The sequence below is a fragment of the Leptidea sinapis genome, chromosome 39, assembly GCF_905404315.1.
Source record: "Leptidea sinapis chromosome 39, ilLepSina1.1, whole genome shotgun sequence".
Classification (NCBI taxonomy): domain Eukaryota; kingdom Metazoa; phylum Arthropoda; class Insecta; order Lepidoptera; family Pieridae; genus Leptidea; species Leptidea sinapis.
In genome coordinates, this window is record NC_066303.1 from 8,313,191 (window position 1) to 8,330,904 (window position 17,714).

Here is a 17,714-nt window from a genome sequence, read left to right on the forward strand (position 1 = left end):
TATTATTATTATATATATATTATATAAATTAATTATGTTGAGATTTATTTCTTATGATAACTTAATATAAGTAGCCAGCACAATCAGATTTTTGTTGTTGAGTTTAGACTTCTTTTTATTAGCAAAGGATGCCGGTTAGATTTCGGGTACCACAACGGCGCCTATTTCTGCGTGAAGCAGCAATGTGTAAACATTATTCTGTTTCGGTCTGAACGGCTGTAGCTAGTGAAATTACTAGGCAAATTAGACTTAACATCTTATGTCACAAGGTGACGAGCGCAATTGTAGTGCCGCTCAGAATTATTTTGTTTTGCGCACGGGTTCTGAGCGGCATTGCATTGTAATGGGCTGGGCGTATCAATTATCATCAGCTGAACGTTCTGCTCGTCTCGTCCCTGATTCCCGTCGTCCCTTTCATTGAAAAACACGTGTTATCTACTAGGAAAGGGCATTGAGTACATTATATCCACAAAGTAAGTATGCCCGATTGAGCGCAACACGTATTTAATGCCGAGCCCGCGGGAAAAGCTAGTGTGTTGTGTGATATAAGGTTATATGAATGTTGTAATCATTACCTGATTGGAATTGTTATCGAAGATTGTAAGACAATCTCTAATGAAGATACCACAGTAGTTTATAGTAATTTGTTTATGATAATAATTAAGAACGGAGAATATCATTAATAAAAAACTACCGAGATAAATAAAAGGCATTCATTTTCACAAAATTTATTCCTTTAGATTTATTTTTGATGTCATTTCTAATATTCTAGATACTACTACCGCTTCGAAAACAAATGGCGCTCTGAGAGAAAAGAAGTGGCGCAAGAAAATTCTTCCAGCATTCTTATTTGGCGCTCTTTTTAATAAAATATACAAAATTGTACTGTCACTGCTAATGCTATAAAATAAACATAATCTAGTCCAGGCTGTCCGAACAGATTTTCAGCTGTGGATCCTACGCTCTACTACTATCTACTATCTACGCTCCTCAAATGACTGGAAATCACAGGATATCTGAGATAAAAATAATATTCATAATATAATTAATTGATGTCAAATGATTTAAAAGCTAAGTACTTCGTATTCATATTTTCCTTGTTATTTGGTTGAGTTTAAGTGGCAGGCTCGCTTAAACTGTGATTGTGGCATTACCGTGGGGTGGGTCGTTCCTTCCTCTAAAATATGGCGAAGTTAGCGATGGCTGGTTATGCTGTTTAGCAGGCGTTGCTTGTAATGACTGGACGAACATGTTCATCAAGAACTCTGCTTATGTTGGTAATGTTAATGTTACATAATATATTTAATACTTAAACGATGTGTCCGTTGACCACATAACAGATGTGATCACTTCATCAAAGCGCGGATCACAATATGGAAAACAATTATTTTTGTTCTACATTTAAAAAAGTAATATCAGTTCCAATATATGTATAACTATATAAATAAAATGATAGTGGAACAAAGCAAACAGGATTTTATAACGATACGTTACTCGAACGGTTGGCTCAGTTGGTTAGAGCACCGGCACGGAACGCCGGAGGACGTGGGTTCGAGTCCCGCATCATTCATAAAAAAATTGTTTTTCAAATGTTATTTGAAAATGATAGTTGTTTTAATTTGTGCTCGCATCCCGAAAATGCTTTACTCCTTAGATACCCTTATCTAAAAATATAGCGATATCTCCATTAAATATAAAGTCTTAAGAAATAACGATTTTTATAAGCAATACGTGCTCAGTCATGTGTGTATGTGGACTAAGTCGCGGGTAACAGCTAGTTATTTGATAAAAAAAACCGTATTCTTTCATATTAATTACAATCTTTTGTAAATAAACAGTGTGAGACTACAAGGAAGTGAAAATAGGGCTTGTTTAACATAATTTAACACATTTCTGTGATAACTGATAAAACACAATATAAATCTTAAGAAAACAAATATAGTCATTAATTAAACAAATTCTTTCAAATAATCACCGGTACTGATAGCTTAACTGTTAATAATTTGATATTTTTTTTAATTTATAAAATGTATTTGTATGTGCTAATTTTTGATAGCTTTGAAGTCGGTCCCAAGCAGCCAAATATAATAGTAAGTAGGTACGTAGGTACCTACTTACGGGATAGCTTCGTCTTGTACAAAACAACCCACGCGGAAAGACACGCGTGGTCAGACAACCTAAATAATTACAGTAAGTAAGCTGTTTATAATATTAAGTTTTATTTTGTTTAGGGCTTGGCACTGAATTAAAACCTATCAATAGGTAGCACATATAAAAAATTGTATTTTATTAATATTAAAGGTAAAGGTTTGCATAAGAGGTGTAATAAATTAAATTTTTAGTTATTTGATACTTTTCAGTTTTTGAAGTCGGTTTTTTTAAACGTAGAATTTTTATTTAATTTAATTAACTGTTAATTCCAGGTTTTCCAAAATGTTCAATCATATTTTCTTACTTTCGTGCGTATGACTAATATAAATGAGACTTTAGGTTCAGTGACATTAAAATATAAAAGATAATACGATATTGTAAATAGTAATAAAATAATAATAAATAACATTACCCGTTATCGTTCTACCTACTTACATTTATTATATATAAAATAAATAATTATTACCTATTGTCCTTTAACCACAAACAATCTTACAGTCAACTAGGTAGGTGTAGTAGTAATTTTCAGAGTCTAGTTAAAATAACGTTCTGTTCTTATTCCTTAAAAAAATACACCTTTTTTTAAAGATTAGCAGTTCTAATTTGTTAGATGATACATTCAATAAATTATTTATGAAACAGGTCCAGTCTGTGCCAATTTTTTATAAGTTTCACTAGTTTTTCCTGGCCATGCTTTTCTGATATGTTTCAGTAAAATTTTTATGTATATCTATTAAAATATGCACTTACTTCAATATACCCTTATCTTTTCTCCCTATCTGTTAAGTACAATAGGATTATGCTGGAGAAGCTATACTTCGCGATGTAAAGATATATTAAGGCCCGGAGACACCAAAGTGGAGAGGAGAGGAGACGACAGGAGATAAGCCGCGAAGCTGTCAGGTTATTTCCACTAAAGCGGAGTGGAGATGTGAGCTGTGCTTATAACAACGCTTTCGGGTGTGCGAAGCGCGGGAAGAAGGCAGCGGGGAATAAGGCGCCTTCACACATCTCCGCTCCGCCGCGCCGCTTGATCGCTCGACGCCGCACCAAATTCTATAGGCAAATGAGATATCCCCTCTCCTCTCCTTTCTGCTTGATTCATTTCCACTGAGAGGAGATGTGAAAATAACGAAATCTGATTGTTATCAAATTACATCTCCTTTCCTCTCCGCTTTGGTGGATACCGGGTCTGATGGTTATGCGAGAACAGTACACGAAAGAACAGGTTTATAACTAGGGCATGTAGCTGTTATAATAGAGTATAACTTATCTATATATTTCATGAAAAGATAAATGGTCGAGGGAGGCGATGGCCCATGCGTCATGCTTGTGAACGGGCGCTATTTGGTGGCAGGATAATCCTGTTACCAGAAACTGCTTCATAATTTGAAAATTAAAGTTATATTTTTTTATAATCGGTACTATATTAGTAAAATACCTTTATCTATTTACAGTGTGTGTGGATTGATGCATCTAGTGTATTCAATAACTCTTGTTTTTACGTATTAATTCACTTTTTCTTGTTTTTTGACTTACTCTTGTAAGGCGTTGAGTATTTGACGTTTGAGTATTTTTGTTATATCACTTTACATATAATAAGCTGTTCATGTTGATTTATAAGAGTGGTAATGAGTTTCTTGCCACTTCTTTCTTCTCATTAAAGCTCAACCCTTTCCGAAGTGGCGGTAGATATAAAAAGAAAATAAACTTTTGACATTGATTAATGTTATTTCCCTTGACCTACATGAATAAAGTGATTTTGATTTTATTTGATTTTGACCGGATTTCTTCAACGTCATCCTTACTATATAGATGTGTGGCGTTCCCTCCACAGTTCGTCTTTTTTTATATATATACTGACCCGACAGACGTTGTTCTGTAGATAATAAAAAAAATACTATTTTATTATATATTTGCCAATAATATTTCAAAACATCAAGAATTATTTCGTAAAAAATGCTCCTGTTGTTATACTGAAATTGTTTCACAGCAGAACTGTCAAACCGTGCGTCAATAAATTCTCTCACAGGAAATACGTCCATACAAAACAAATATTGGAGATAAAAATAATTATGGGTCCCAAATCAAAATAAAAACTATCCTATCTCTCAAGTTGGACTAAACTGCGCTCCATGAAGTAATCCCCATTAAAATCCGTTCATTAGTTGAGGAGTCCATCGCGGACAAACAACGTGTCACGTAATTTATATATATTAAGAAGATAATAGGGGACAAGAAATGGCGGGAGGTGGTTAGGCAACCGCCCATGGACATCTGCAACATCAGGGATGAAGAGATGCGTGCATTTAGAATCCAGATCTTTGTCATTCGTGAATAAATCCTGAATCTGAAATTTAAATCTTAAATTCCAAATCCATACTGCATAGAAAACGCTTATTTGTGAAATTTACACATACATTTTTCTAAAGGGCCGGTAACGCTTGCAACACCAGAGGAGTCGCAAGAAAATGTGGGCGGCGGTGATCACTTAACATCAGGTAAGTTGCGAGGCTCCTTTGCACAGGTTGCCGGCTAGATTATGGGTACCACAACGGCGCCTATTTCTGCCGCGAAGCAGTAATGTGTAAGCATTACTGTGTTTCGGTCTAAATGGCGCCGTAGCTAGTGAAATTACTGGGCAAATGAGATTTAACATCTTATGTCTCATGGTGACGAGCGCAGTAGTGCCGCTCAGAATTTTTGGGGTTTTAAAGAATCCTGAGCGGCACTGCATTGAAATGGGCATCAATTACCATCAACGTCCTGCTCGTCTCGTCCCTTATATTCATAAAATAATAAAAAAAAGCCGTACGCTCATTTGTCCGCTCTGCCATAAAAATAAACATACATACAATCACGCCTGTCTCCCGGGAGAAGGCAGAGATTACGGTTATTCGCCACAGTCCTAACCATATATATAGCCCAAACACATGATCGGATTTGGTAGCGTACTCCCCCGAAACGACTTGATCGATTTAAGAAATAAACAAAATTATTATTATTATAATTTAAAGTAGCAATAGAAATCATCCGAAGGTTTGTTATATAGAAGTAAAATCTTTGATAAATCAATAATAAAAAATCCGTTGGAAAGATATTTAAGATAAAGACTATCTCCATTAGCAAAACAGATAATGGAATAAAACAAATTATAGATCGTTAAGAAGTTTTCCAAGAGACTCATTTTGAAGTAGTTTATTTAACTACTAAAAATATATCCTCAATCCAAAAAACACGGACAAGTAAAATAAGAAGGACTTCGTGTCACCTTACATAACAGTGAGGCACAAAAACAAGCCGGTAAACGTGTAAATACATAGCCCCACGCATACACTTACACTAATACAAGCCGATCGGCCTCCATTATGAGATTTGCCATCGTCTGTGACAGATCAGTTTGCGTCGCAATAAAATATTTTAAAAATGCCGTCGTACGTTGTGAAAAAGTGTTAAAACGATACTATAAAAGTATTTATGGCCATATATGATTATTTAAGGGAGAAAAAGTTGTGAAGATAGTATCACCCGTAACCGCACACACACTAGAATAAAGGTGCTTCATTTGCTAATATCACGGCGCGGAGTCTTTCTTTTTTTATTCGTCCGTGTATCTAACCTAAGTATAGAATTGTGAGCAGTGAACGCTTGAAATGAGTGTGAGTAATAGTGATATATAATTGATAAAATAATGAGTGAAAACTATTTAAAAAGAGAGAGTGATAATAAGAGACATTATTTAAATTGTATATATTAAACACTTATCAGTTAATTACCAGTCCCAATAGCACTGAAGTATCAATAAATTCAAAGAAATAAAGAACCTCATTATGACTTGTATAGACTATAATTAAAATATGCAATATGATAATGCTGCAAACATTGATTTAAAGGTGTGGGTATGAATTTCATGCCACATTTTCTTATTTTAGCTCAACAAACAAACTAAAAACAGTAAATGGTAAAATGTATTAGTTTGTTACATATTGTAATTTTTTGACCTAGTTGAATTAATCCTATTTAATCTTTATTTACTATTCCTTTCATTATTTGCAAGTAAAATATGGTTAATTTAACTTGTTCCATATTATAGTTATAAGTGAAAATTTAAAGAAAGAAAAAATGCCAATGATGCCCAAAATATGAGGTTATAGAAAGATAACACGCATTTTTTAAATAAATTAAGGATTAAAACCTTTCCATAACATGATTATAACTATGTTTGTCCGTTGTTTGCTGTACTAGTAACGTAAATAAGTCCAACCGGTTCTCAAGGTTTGATACCTCAAGTTTCTCTACAGCATAAATAAGAGAAACGTAGCACAGTATAGTAGTATTAGTATGTATACTCGTACGTATACTGTGTTCTTAATAAACGCGAAGTAAAGTTATTCTTAATTTAAACTTTTTGTCTTTATCTATGTCACTACCGATTTACTTGACAGGGAGAAGCAGTTTTAAACTTGGAGTAACCTTACTTCGCGTTTATTTATAACACATAAGCTATTTATACCACCTGAACTCTTTTTTTAAGGTTCCGAACACAAAGGGATAATACCTACTAGTAAACTGTTCTATTATACTTTTGCAAAATAAACATTTTGTGGGTGTTGAATAAGAAATTAGCAGTCAAGCGCAGCTATTGCAAGGCAGCCATTTTGAAATTCGACATCTTGACTTTTATTTGACCGTACCAAATTCTTCCATTTGACCGCATACAACTAAGAGTGACTCAAGTCGTCGATGATCAAGTCTTCTGCGATGGATTTGATTCTTTGGCATTGAGCAGAGATGTGGGTTCAAAGGCCTCCCCCAAAGAGCTCCACGACGATCGGTCCTGTGCTGCCGTCACTCAACGTATTCCGGCGATCTTGACTAGAAAGTCGGTTTATCTTGTGGGGGGCCTACCAACACGTCTACCGGTACGTGATCGCCATTCGAGGACTTTTCTGCCCCATCTTTGCGTCGAACTATGTGCCCTGCCCACTGCCACTTCAGTTTCGCAATAATTTGGGCTATCTCAGTGACTTTGGTTCTCCTACAGATCTCCTCATTTCTGATTCGATCTCGCAGGGAAACTCCGAGCATAGCCCTCTCTATTGCCCTCTGAGCGACCATGAGCTTTCTCATCAGGCCCATAGTTAGCGACCACGTCTGTGTGCCGTAAGTCATCACTGGCAACACACATTGTTTGAAAACCTTCGTCAATCACTGGAAATTATGTCGCAATGCGAAATTTCACAGCCTTGCGTTTTACGCGAATTTTTTGTCTCGTAACTGACTTGTGGAATTAATTAAAGCCTGCAGTATTCCCGAAACGTTTCTTAGGAATCTTCATGCTTAGAGCCCGGAGGTGCACCTCTAGACCTCTTGTGTTGCGGGGTACAGTTGAAGACCAATTCGCACTGCGGCTAGTGGTCAACTAAAAAGCAATAAACTGAAATGGGTTTGAGCGCAGGCCTTTTTGACGCATAGGCGCATAGAAGACGAATTGCAATTGCAGAATTCAGCCCAAGAATACCTAATTCCTAACCCAGTTATTGTAGTGAAATTTTATATGAGCAAAAATCTTAAAAAAAACGCGTAACTGCGCGCTGGTACCTTAAATGAAAATTATTATTTCAGTTATGAACGCACTCAGCCCACACGTTTTCAGTAATAAATAACCATAATAAAATGTATATATAAATTGGTTGTACGAAGACGTGTTGATAGATACATTTCGAAAGTCATTTGGTAACGAAATACAGAATTTTATTTTGGAATCGAGGATCTATGAACATTCATAGCTAGATTTATTTTGCTAAAACTACTCTACAAATATATTTCATCAACATTTTTATATCCTACATATTTGTACATAACAGTTACCGTAGCGCAATTAGGCGACCTAATCGCTATTCAGCGATACTTTTCAGGTAACCTAAACGTGTAGGAGATTTTATTTATAACTTGACTTAAGGTAATCAATCAACATAATATGGTATATCTAAACACATACGTAAGGTATACGCACAAAAAAGGATAAAAAATGAGATTTAAAATCTAAAAAAAAAAGATAAAGTATAAATAATTTTAATTTTAAATGCATTGAGCTTTTGAGCTTTTCTTATACATATAAATAGAGCATTCCACAGTCTGATAGCCTCAACCACACATGAATTCGAAACAAAGTTGGTAATGTAATGAGGAACACATAAAATTTGGTTATCTACAGACCGTACCTTAAGCTCGTAAGAATCACCAAAATAAACAAACCTTTTTATTAAATATTGGAGAGTTGTTGGGAAAAGAATACAGCACAGAGGTGACTGAAATTCAGATGCGTGATCATGTTTGCGTAACTCAAACATGAGACTAATTGTAAAATGTTGAAGATGCTTTTATAAGTTATTGAAGTTGCTCGTAAGTATGATTAAGATAGCTAGTATCCGCATAGTCAATATTAAAGAGTAGAAGAGATTGAGCTAGAAAAATTTTGGAGGGAATAGGTAATAGATTAAGAAGTTTACGTAAGGAATCCCCGTCTGCAAACAATTTTACTAACTGTATGTTTATAATCTGTATGTTCCATGATTATATCTGATCAATGTGTATTCCTAAGTTTTTACTGACTTACTGAAGGGTATAACGACGTTTTTTAAGCGAACTGCAGGAAGGTTTGAACCGAATTTCATTCATCGTACACCATTTATTAATAAATATCGTTTAAATCTGCATAAAGTAAACCAATTATTGATGCGAGATTTTCAAGAGATAAGTGTGCCTAAATCTGTAGATCATCATCATAAAAATGGCAGAGGGAAGAAAGTTTTCATGATATAGAATTAATGAAAATAGCAAAACGGAGGGGAGACAACACACCACCTTGAGGCATGCCAACTGCAATGTTCACAGAACACAGAAATCTTTTTATGTTCTGTGGTTGTGTTGTCGTCAACTTTAATACACTGTCGACATGCAGTCAAGTAATTACGAAGCCATACAATTACGGATAAAGGTAGGTTCAAAGGACTCAGTACTCCCAACAGAATATCGAAGTCAATAAAATTGAAAGCTTTACTCAAATCTAGCAACGTCTAGACATTATCAATACCTGCAACTGCTACAAAACGGGTATCTTCAGGGTCAGATGCCACTAAGGTAATTGTAATAAGCGAATAATAATATCTTGTTTTTAGAATAACATTTTGTCAGTGCGAAATAAGAATGTGCTGTCAAGCGCAGCTATTGCAAGGCAGCCATTTTGAAATTCGACATCTTGACTTTTATTTGACAATACCAAATTCTTCCATTTGACTGCATACAACTAAGAGTTGTCGATGATCAAGTCTTCTACGATGGGTTTGATTCTTTGGCATTGAGCGAATAATAAAATCACTGTCGATGCAAATGATATTCACTTAAATTGCAATTATTGATTTTCTCGAAAATAGCCTCTAATACAATTGAACAGGGACTGTTTTAGCGGTTAAAACACAATATTAGTAATGTTGCAAGCCAATCTCAGGGTAAATAATTCTATGTTACTGATCCTTCCAATGACGTGGTAACATTGCAGAAATGTGTCAGGGTAAATCTAGCAAAAAAATTGTTTTTTTAACTTTTGTGGCTATTGGGACCAGACTGGCGTGGTAGAACCATAGAGATCTGTAGGTATGTATAAGAGGGTACCGGTAGAGGAAGTTATGTAGCAAGTAAGTAGTGATATTATATTAATCGCAATGGTGGACGTAAACCAACGCGTAAGTATGATATATTTTAGTATTTCTAACTATGCAAACTCATCCAAATTTTTTTTTTCATGGAAAAGGAGGACAAACGAGCGTCCGGGTCACCTGGTGTTAAGTGATAACCGCCGCCCACATTCTCTTGCAACACCAGAGGAATCACAGGAGCGTTGCCGGCCTTTAAGGAAAGTGTAGACGCTTTTTTTTAAGGTAACCATGTCGTATCGTCCCGGAAACACGGCACAAGGAAGTTTGTTCCACAGCTTTGTAGTACGCGGAAGAGAGCTCCTTGAAAACCGCACTGTGGAGGACCCATCCAAATCTGCAGCTATACCAATACGTAATATAAAGGCGGGAGTTGTTTCACATGGAATTAGCACTTATAGCATTTCTATTATACTTTCTTATTTGGATTTCTGTTGGTAGAACTGATCAATTTTACCATCCTACAGTAATGATATAGTCTGGTCTACGATCTCCGCTGTGTTCTTTGAGTATTTATTGTCTATTAGGAAAATACATATTACATAAATAAAATTGGAGGTGGTTCTTTGAAATATCGAAGATATAGCTTAGTAAGCTGTAGCATACAAATGTTTTCACAGTACATATATCTCAATTCTCAAAATCAATTTTTGTAAATAAAAGCTCAAGCATACAAAAAATATTAAGAACTGTACGTGTTCCCGCGATTCTTACCAATAGCTACAGGGATTTTATGGGATATCTTCTGCGTTGCCCTTATGGTTAGGTTCCCTATCCTTAAGGGGCCCATGTGAAAGGCTCCAACGGCTGTACGTCTGTCTGTCTTTCAGAGATCTGTTTTTCATGAATAATGTAATAGGTAAACAAAAATATGTTTCAAAATTCTTACAAAGTATTTGTTAGGTGATCACCTAAAGATGCGTTGCCGGCCTTTAAATGATTACTAACATACATTTTACTAGACGACCGCGTCATTTCAAATTGGATTTATTTACTAGACATAATCAGAAAAAAATCAAAACAAAAGTTAAACAGGGCTTCCATACAAGGAACGTATGTTATGGCATTAAATATAAATTAATTAAAAACTCGTTTCTGAAGGTACATATTAAATGAATTGCATTTTGTTAAAATTAACTGTTATCTTCAATTATATACGACGCTAACGTCCTTAAATATCAGTATCGGTAGAACAAACGATCAGGCTATTGTTGGAAGAAAACAAAATATAAAAGAATAAAAATATTATCGACCGACACTGGAACCTATAGAAATGTAAAACTAAAACTTTAACAACAAAAAGTGAAATATATGTGTAAGAAACTAAATTCACTTGAACACAATTACATGAAATTGCATAACAATTACCCACCTTGAGACACTGCAACGAATCCGAAACAATATCTAAAAACTTGAGAGAAACTTAATAAAACAGCACAATATACACTTGTCTCTAAACGATGTTGAATCCAAGTTTCAATTGCGTAGTGTCGCGTTCAGCGAGCTATGACCAACTGGTTTTGTGATTATTTGTTGACATACAACTTCGCGAACGACACCATCAGACTTAATATATTTAGATAGAGCTGCGGTTAATCTAATATATAAAATTCTCATATAGCGGTGTTTGTAGTTAATTTCCTTCGAAACGGCTTGACCGATTCTCATGAAATTTTGAGTGCATATTGGGTAGGTCTGAGAATCGGACAACATCTAATTTTCATCCCCCTAAATGTTAAGGGTAGTCCACGCCAAAATTTATTTTCTTTAAAAAATACATACAACTTCAAATTTTCACCCATTTACGATGAACAGTTACTTTTGTATCGCGATTTTAATATCGGCAATACAACGTTTGCTGGGTCAGCTAGTCTTATATATAAAATTCTCGTGTCCCGGTGTATGTTACCAAACTTCTCCGAAACGGCTATACCAATTTGTTTGAAAATTTGTGTGTATATCGAGTAGGTCTGAGAATCGGCCAACATCTATTTTAATACCCCTAAATGATAAGATCACCAGCCCCACCCCGACTTTTTTATTATTTTAGATTTATTTTATTTTATTATGATTCAGCATTAAAAATACATACAACTTAAAATTTTCATCCGTCTACGATAAACAACCTATTTTTGTATATAGCGATTTTAATATTATTCTATTCCATCCATAGAGTTGAGAGTTGTAAGTTCTTGGCATTCCCTATTTGTGCGGGTGCAGAGTTCTCTGTATGACAGACATACTCCGAACAGTATCCGACTGTTTTGATTTTGGTGTAGGTTTACTTTATAGAACGCCCTTACGATGAACATCTGCACGCGCCTTTTCTCCTCGTGTTGCTCTCAATGCCTAGCCAAATATGTTAAGAACCTGCTAGTTTGACTTCATTTCCAAAAAGGCATCTCGTCTTTCAGTTTTGTGATAAGACAAATTAAATTTTTCAAAGACCCTGATGTGTCAAAGATACTTTTTAACAGCTACGTGCGTAGTCTCTTAGACTATTGCAGTCCGTGTGGAAACCTACTTACAAAGTTCATATTAAGAGGTTAGAACAGGTACTCTCGAAATTGTTATATGATCTCTCATATTCAAGTAATCTTTTCGTCGGTTAGACTGCTACGAATCTAGACTTGTGCATTTTGGCATGACGTCTCTTGTACAGCGTAGGAAAGTTTCAGACCTTTTCCTTTTACACAAACGGATTCATGGCCACATAGACATAGACAGTCCTCAATAGAGGAATAATAATTAAGTCAAAAATTATCTTGGCTGTCTCACGGCATTGTAGCCGTATTATTAATGGGAAAACGTTCAGTCTACCTACAACACGCACAAATTATGGTCAACATTCTAGTTTATATCGCATTTTCTCTGTATAATGAAGTCTGTCAGAAGGTAGACATATTCAATCCGTCAGTCCTAGGTTCAGAAGACTTAGGGACTGTGGGGTTAAATTATGTTCATCTATAGCTTAAGTTATTGTTTTTAGTTTTATATAAAACCCAGAACACATTTAAAAGCATGCTGTTTTATACAATTTAAGAGAGTATCCCGTTTAGTGAACCTAATAAAACAAAGTACAGCTTTATAAGTTCTCGCTAGGACAGAACTTACTGCAGAACTGGGCGAAACTTCAATTCAATTTTCATCAATAAGAATAGTAATACAAGTTTTACTTAAAAGCTAGTTAACGCTGTGCCTGAACTAGGTAAACCTGTGTTTCAGGCGTAAAGAGCCGATATTAAAACTAAATAATCACAAAAAGGAGAAACTTTATAAAGTAGAAAGGTATAAATTAGTCTACAGGTTAAGTATATAAGTAAACAATGTCTTCAAAGTAATGACTATTAACTAATACAAAAAAAAAATAGATAATGTTTTTAGTTTCACTATTAGTAATTTTTCTGTATCTTCATAGGACATATTTTGAAGTGTTTCGTGAAGAGCCTTCTTACAATTAATATAATTTAGGGGATAGAAAGTTTGCTATTGCGTTTAGTTTATTGTAAAGTAGTAGGTAATAGAGAGATTTTGCTGGTCTATTAACAATAGAGTATAATGGTTTATTTAACGTAATTATGTATACTTAACAATCTATAAAATTAAACAAAAGTATGCTGAAATACTCTTTTTTACATAAACAAACTTTATGCCAAACACATTAACATAACACAATAAATACTTTATATGACTTATCTATACTAATATTATAAAGCTGCAGTGTTTGTTTGTTTGTTTGAACGCGCTAATCTCTGGTACTACTGGTCCGATTTGAATGATTCTTTCAGTGTTGGGTAGTCCATTTATCGAGGAAGGCTATAGGCTATGTTTTTTTTTTCAAAATTAGGGATCCGTAATAAAATTGCTATTTTGTAACACAAGGTGTAAAATCGAAAACCTATTTTTGCGTGCGCTGCAAAAACTATTGACAATAGAACAAAATGATGTACAGGCTATAATATAGGCAATATTTTATTACTTATAAAACTATCGCGCGAATTATACTTTATATGGCAAAACAACGTTTGCCGGGTCAGCTAGTAAATAATACAATTGTAATACTTAAAGTCTTTTTGATGTCTCAAATAAAATAAAAATGGCATCTTCAAATATTAATACTGTCCAGTCCTTTATCGACTATCGTCTTTCCATCTGATAGTCTGTCCAATTCTTTTGCTATTTCGTGGTTGTCATTCTGATTTCTCTGGTAGTAACAAATAATATTTTTTAAATTTATTCCTGTGTAATGTTAAATCTAGTTAAGTCGCCAATTTCTTTATTTATTTATTCATGTATAGGAAACATGATTTCATGATTATTCAAGAATGAGAAGTTACTTAAAGGTTTAAACTTACCTGCAGAGTTAAAATATTACTCGTATACTAATTATATAAGGTTTTGGATTGTATTTATGTATTTCTTCACAAGGAAAATAATAAGTTACTTCGCGAGCACTTCACAAAATATACATCATATTTATTGTTATTTGCTTGTGGTGGCGTCGTGTTGGGCATTGCCTACAAAATCGATGCGATGGCTGTTTTATGCGCAATGCTACTGAACTGACTACTCTTTTCCTACATGCTCGCCGGTTGCGGGTGTTTCGGACATGTCCTTTTCTCAACACGTCCCCAATTTGGTCGACGAATGTTCTACGAGGTCTTCCGCGACCGACTTGCCCAAACACACTTGCCTTATATATATATTGATGCGTCAGTCTTTCTTCACTCATTCGCTCCACGTTTCCAAACCATTTCAGCATTCCTTGCTCAATCCTAGTCACAACATCCTCTTTCAGTCCAGAGCACGCTCTTCACATAATAGATAATAGGGAAAAGAACGCTAGTATGAAATTGAGTATGAATTACGCTCTAAAGATAAGTCCCGCGCTCTATCTAACGTGGATCTCTCTGCACAAACATGATATCAAGTTAATTATATATTATTTATCTGCATTCATATAACGAAGCATATTCTTAAGCATAAAAACATTTCATTACGAATGATAACACTACTTTATATTATGTTTACTTATTCACTATACTATTCTGATAAAAAGTGCTAATTTGACACACGAACCTTTCTTTTTTATGCGAGAGAAGGACAAAGGAGCGTACGGGTCATCTGATGATTGAAGTGATCACTGCCGCCCATATGCAACACCAGAGGAATCATAGTAGCGTTATCGGCCTTTTAGAAAGGTGTAGGTACGAGTTTTTTTGAAGGTACCCATGTCCTGGAAACACCGCACAAGGAAGATTATTCCACAGCTTGTACGTGGAAGAAAGTTCATTGCAAAACTGCATTGTGTAGGATCAATACATTTAAACATCCATGACTCGGAAACAAACATCCATATTCATCATATAAATGCTTGCACCTACTGGGATTCCAACCCGGGACCTCTAGCTTAGTAGGTAGGATCGCTAACCACTCGGCTATTCAGGTCGTCTATATGATAATAATTTGCTAAATCCCATTATATGATTTTTAAAAAAATGAAAACATTATTATGGTTATTTTTTAACATTATTAACAATTGGACGGAATTCAAAACAGGTTTTTCGCAGAGCCAACCATAATGTCACATTACACACATACCAGCTGATGCCCGCGGTTTTTAAAACTAATAAGCAAGATTGGAATTGAAGAATATCTCAAGTCCAATTCCAGTTCCGCTTTCGTTCCCGTTCTCAACACGTATATGAATCTTATTTCAAGGAAGATTGCTATGTCAAATTAAACATACTATTGGTATAGTTATAGCTCATCGACGTGAATTTCAGTTTTTCACAAATCCCGCGGAATCCATTGATTTTTCCGGGATAAAAAATCCAGTCTATCTACCAAATTTCATCAAAATCAGTTCAGTAGCTCTGGCGTAAAAGTGTAACAAACAAACTTGTTTATAATAATAGTAGGGATTATCTTAATTTTGGTATAAGCACTGAGTTGGGATAGATACTTACAATATCGAGTTTTTATTTTTAGACAGTTGATTGTAATTTACTAACACTGTCTTATCTTTTTAAAACCTACCAAACAAATAGTTAATATTACCTCTTGTCAAAAATTAATTTTATAATAAAATATGATAACAATGCAAAATAAATTTTAATTATTATTATTATAGGCAGATTATCATACAAGGACCGACGTCTCCTGACACATATTTCCATAAAAAAACTGTATCTTATTTATATATCTTGGAAATGAATCACTTTAACAAGTAATTTAAAATCCATGTGAATGTTGTTGGTATCAAAGCAGGTAATTGAACCTAACACGTTACCCCGTCTTTAAATAATCAATACCTAACTTTTCATAACCAAGAATAAAACCTTGAGTTTGTGTTATGACGTCACATGAAACGGAAGTTACCATTGTGAACACAGTTTTACTTTTCACATCATTACATTTCACGACGAAACATCATTAGAGTTTTAAAAACTTTTAAATAAATGTTTTCTTTTTCTTAGATTCGTTGTATTCTACACACTAAACTCTAAACGCTACCTATGGGCCTTATGAGGAAGTTTATTGTTGCTGAGCGAGCAGTCAAGAGGGCTATGCTCGGAGTTTCCCTACGAGATCGAATCAGAAATGAGAAGATCCGCAGGAGAACCAAAGTCACCGACATAGTGAGCAGAGCGGCATAGCTCGACGGACAGATGGCCGTTGGGGCAGTGAGGTCCTCGAATGGCGACCACGTACCGGAATGCGTAGTGTTGGTAGACCCCCACAAGATGGACCGACGATCTGGTCAAGATCGCCGGTGTAGGTTGGATGACGGTAGCGGCGGACCGATGGTCTTGGCGATCTTTGGGGGAGGCCTTTGTCCAGCAGTGGACCTCTTCCGGTTGAGATGAATGAATGAATTCTACACTCGAAGCAAGGAAATATATAGTAATTATTAAGTATGTGGTAGCACTATAATAGAACACTACTTTAACTTCATACTTAGACTTAGGGACCTTCAAGAATAGAGCATACTCTCACCTTAAAGGCCTCCAAAGCATCTTTTATCACCTGTTGTTGCGGATGACCATGGGCGGTTGCCTCACCAGTCCCGATCAACTGAGCCTCTTGTCCGTTTGCCCCCGCTTATATAAAAAAAATACTAGAGCGCCCAAACCAACGCATGCAGACATACGAGTACTGATTTACACGGCCGCTAAGCTATTCCGGGGAGACAAAACTATTGAGTGCCACGCCGTACGCAGCCGAGACTGGTAGTTGTCTTACGGCCATTTTCAATAACCTATCTACCCTTAGTTTAACTTACGAATACATTACTGTCACCGTTTAATGACAATAATCTATGCATATTTATGTGCAATACAGTTATAGTCCAATGCTATCTGTCAACAGGTTCTTGAAATGTAAGTAAGCGTAAAAAGATAGATTTGTCTACGTCTAGTTAGTTAAACTAAGGATAGATAGGTTATTGAAAACGGCCGTTAGTCAAATCAGCTGCGCCCCGCCGTCAATCTTTTTGTATGTACCAAGTACCAACCCTAGCGCTTCACAAATACGTAGTTAGAAATTTCAAGGAGACCGCCGACTATTACCTACTTGAATTGTGGTGGTAGTAAGTTGTGCCAAATATAATTATTAATGTTTATCAACATATAGTTCTGTACGTATGTACGCTACTAAACTATAACGTAGACCCCTGGATTGTTGTACATTTACAGTAGATTCTGACAGGAAGCGCTGCGATCGAGCTCTGAGAATTTAGGTAATTATTTTTGTTAGTTTTCACGTATCAAAATAGTATTAACCGCAAAAATTTTCCGAATTCATCATCAGCTTTTCGTTCGGGAAGGAAGTCTGTGATTGGTTTCG

At 35.3% G+C, this 17,714-nt stretch overlaps 1 protein-coding gene across 2 annotated transcripts in view; it reads right to left on the bottom strand.

Annotated features, from left to right (window-relative positions):
* Nucleotides 1-17,714, bottom strand: part of LOC126976143 (glucose transporter type 1-like) — a 46,985-nt gene that overhangs the window by 10,787 nt on the left and 18,484 nt on the right. Inside the window, exon 1 of one of the 2 annotated variants that reach the window (XM_050824343.1) lies at nt 11,239-11,375. The exons of the other annotated variant lie outside the window; for it this stretch is intronic. The gene's annotated coding sequence lies outside the window, so the exon portion shown is untranslated. Of the gene's footprint in view, nt 1-11,238; nt 11,376-17,714 lie in introns of those variants that run through there. 2 annotated transcript variants of the gene reach the window in all.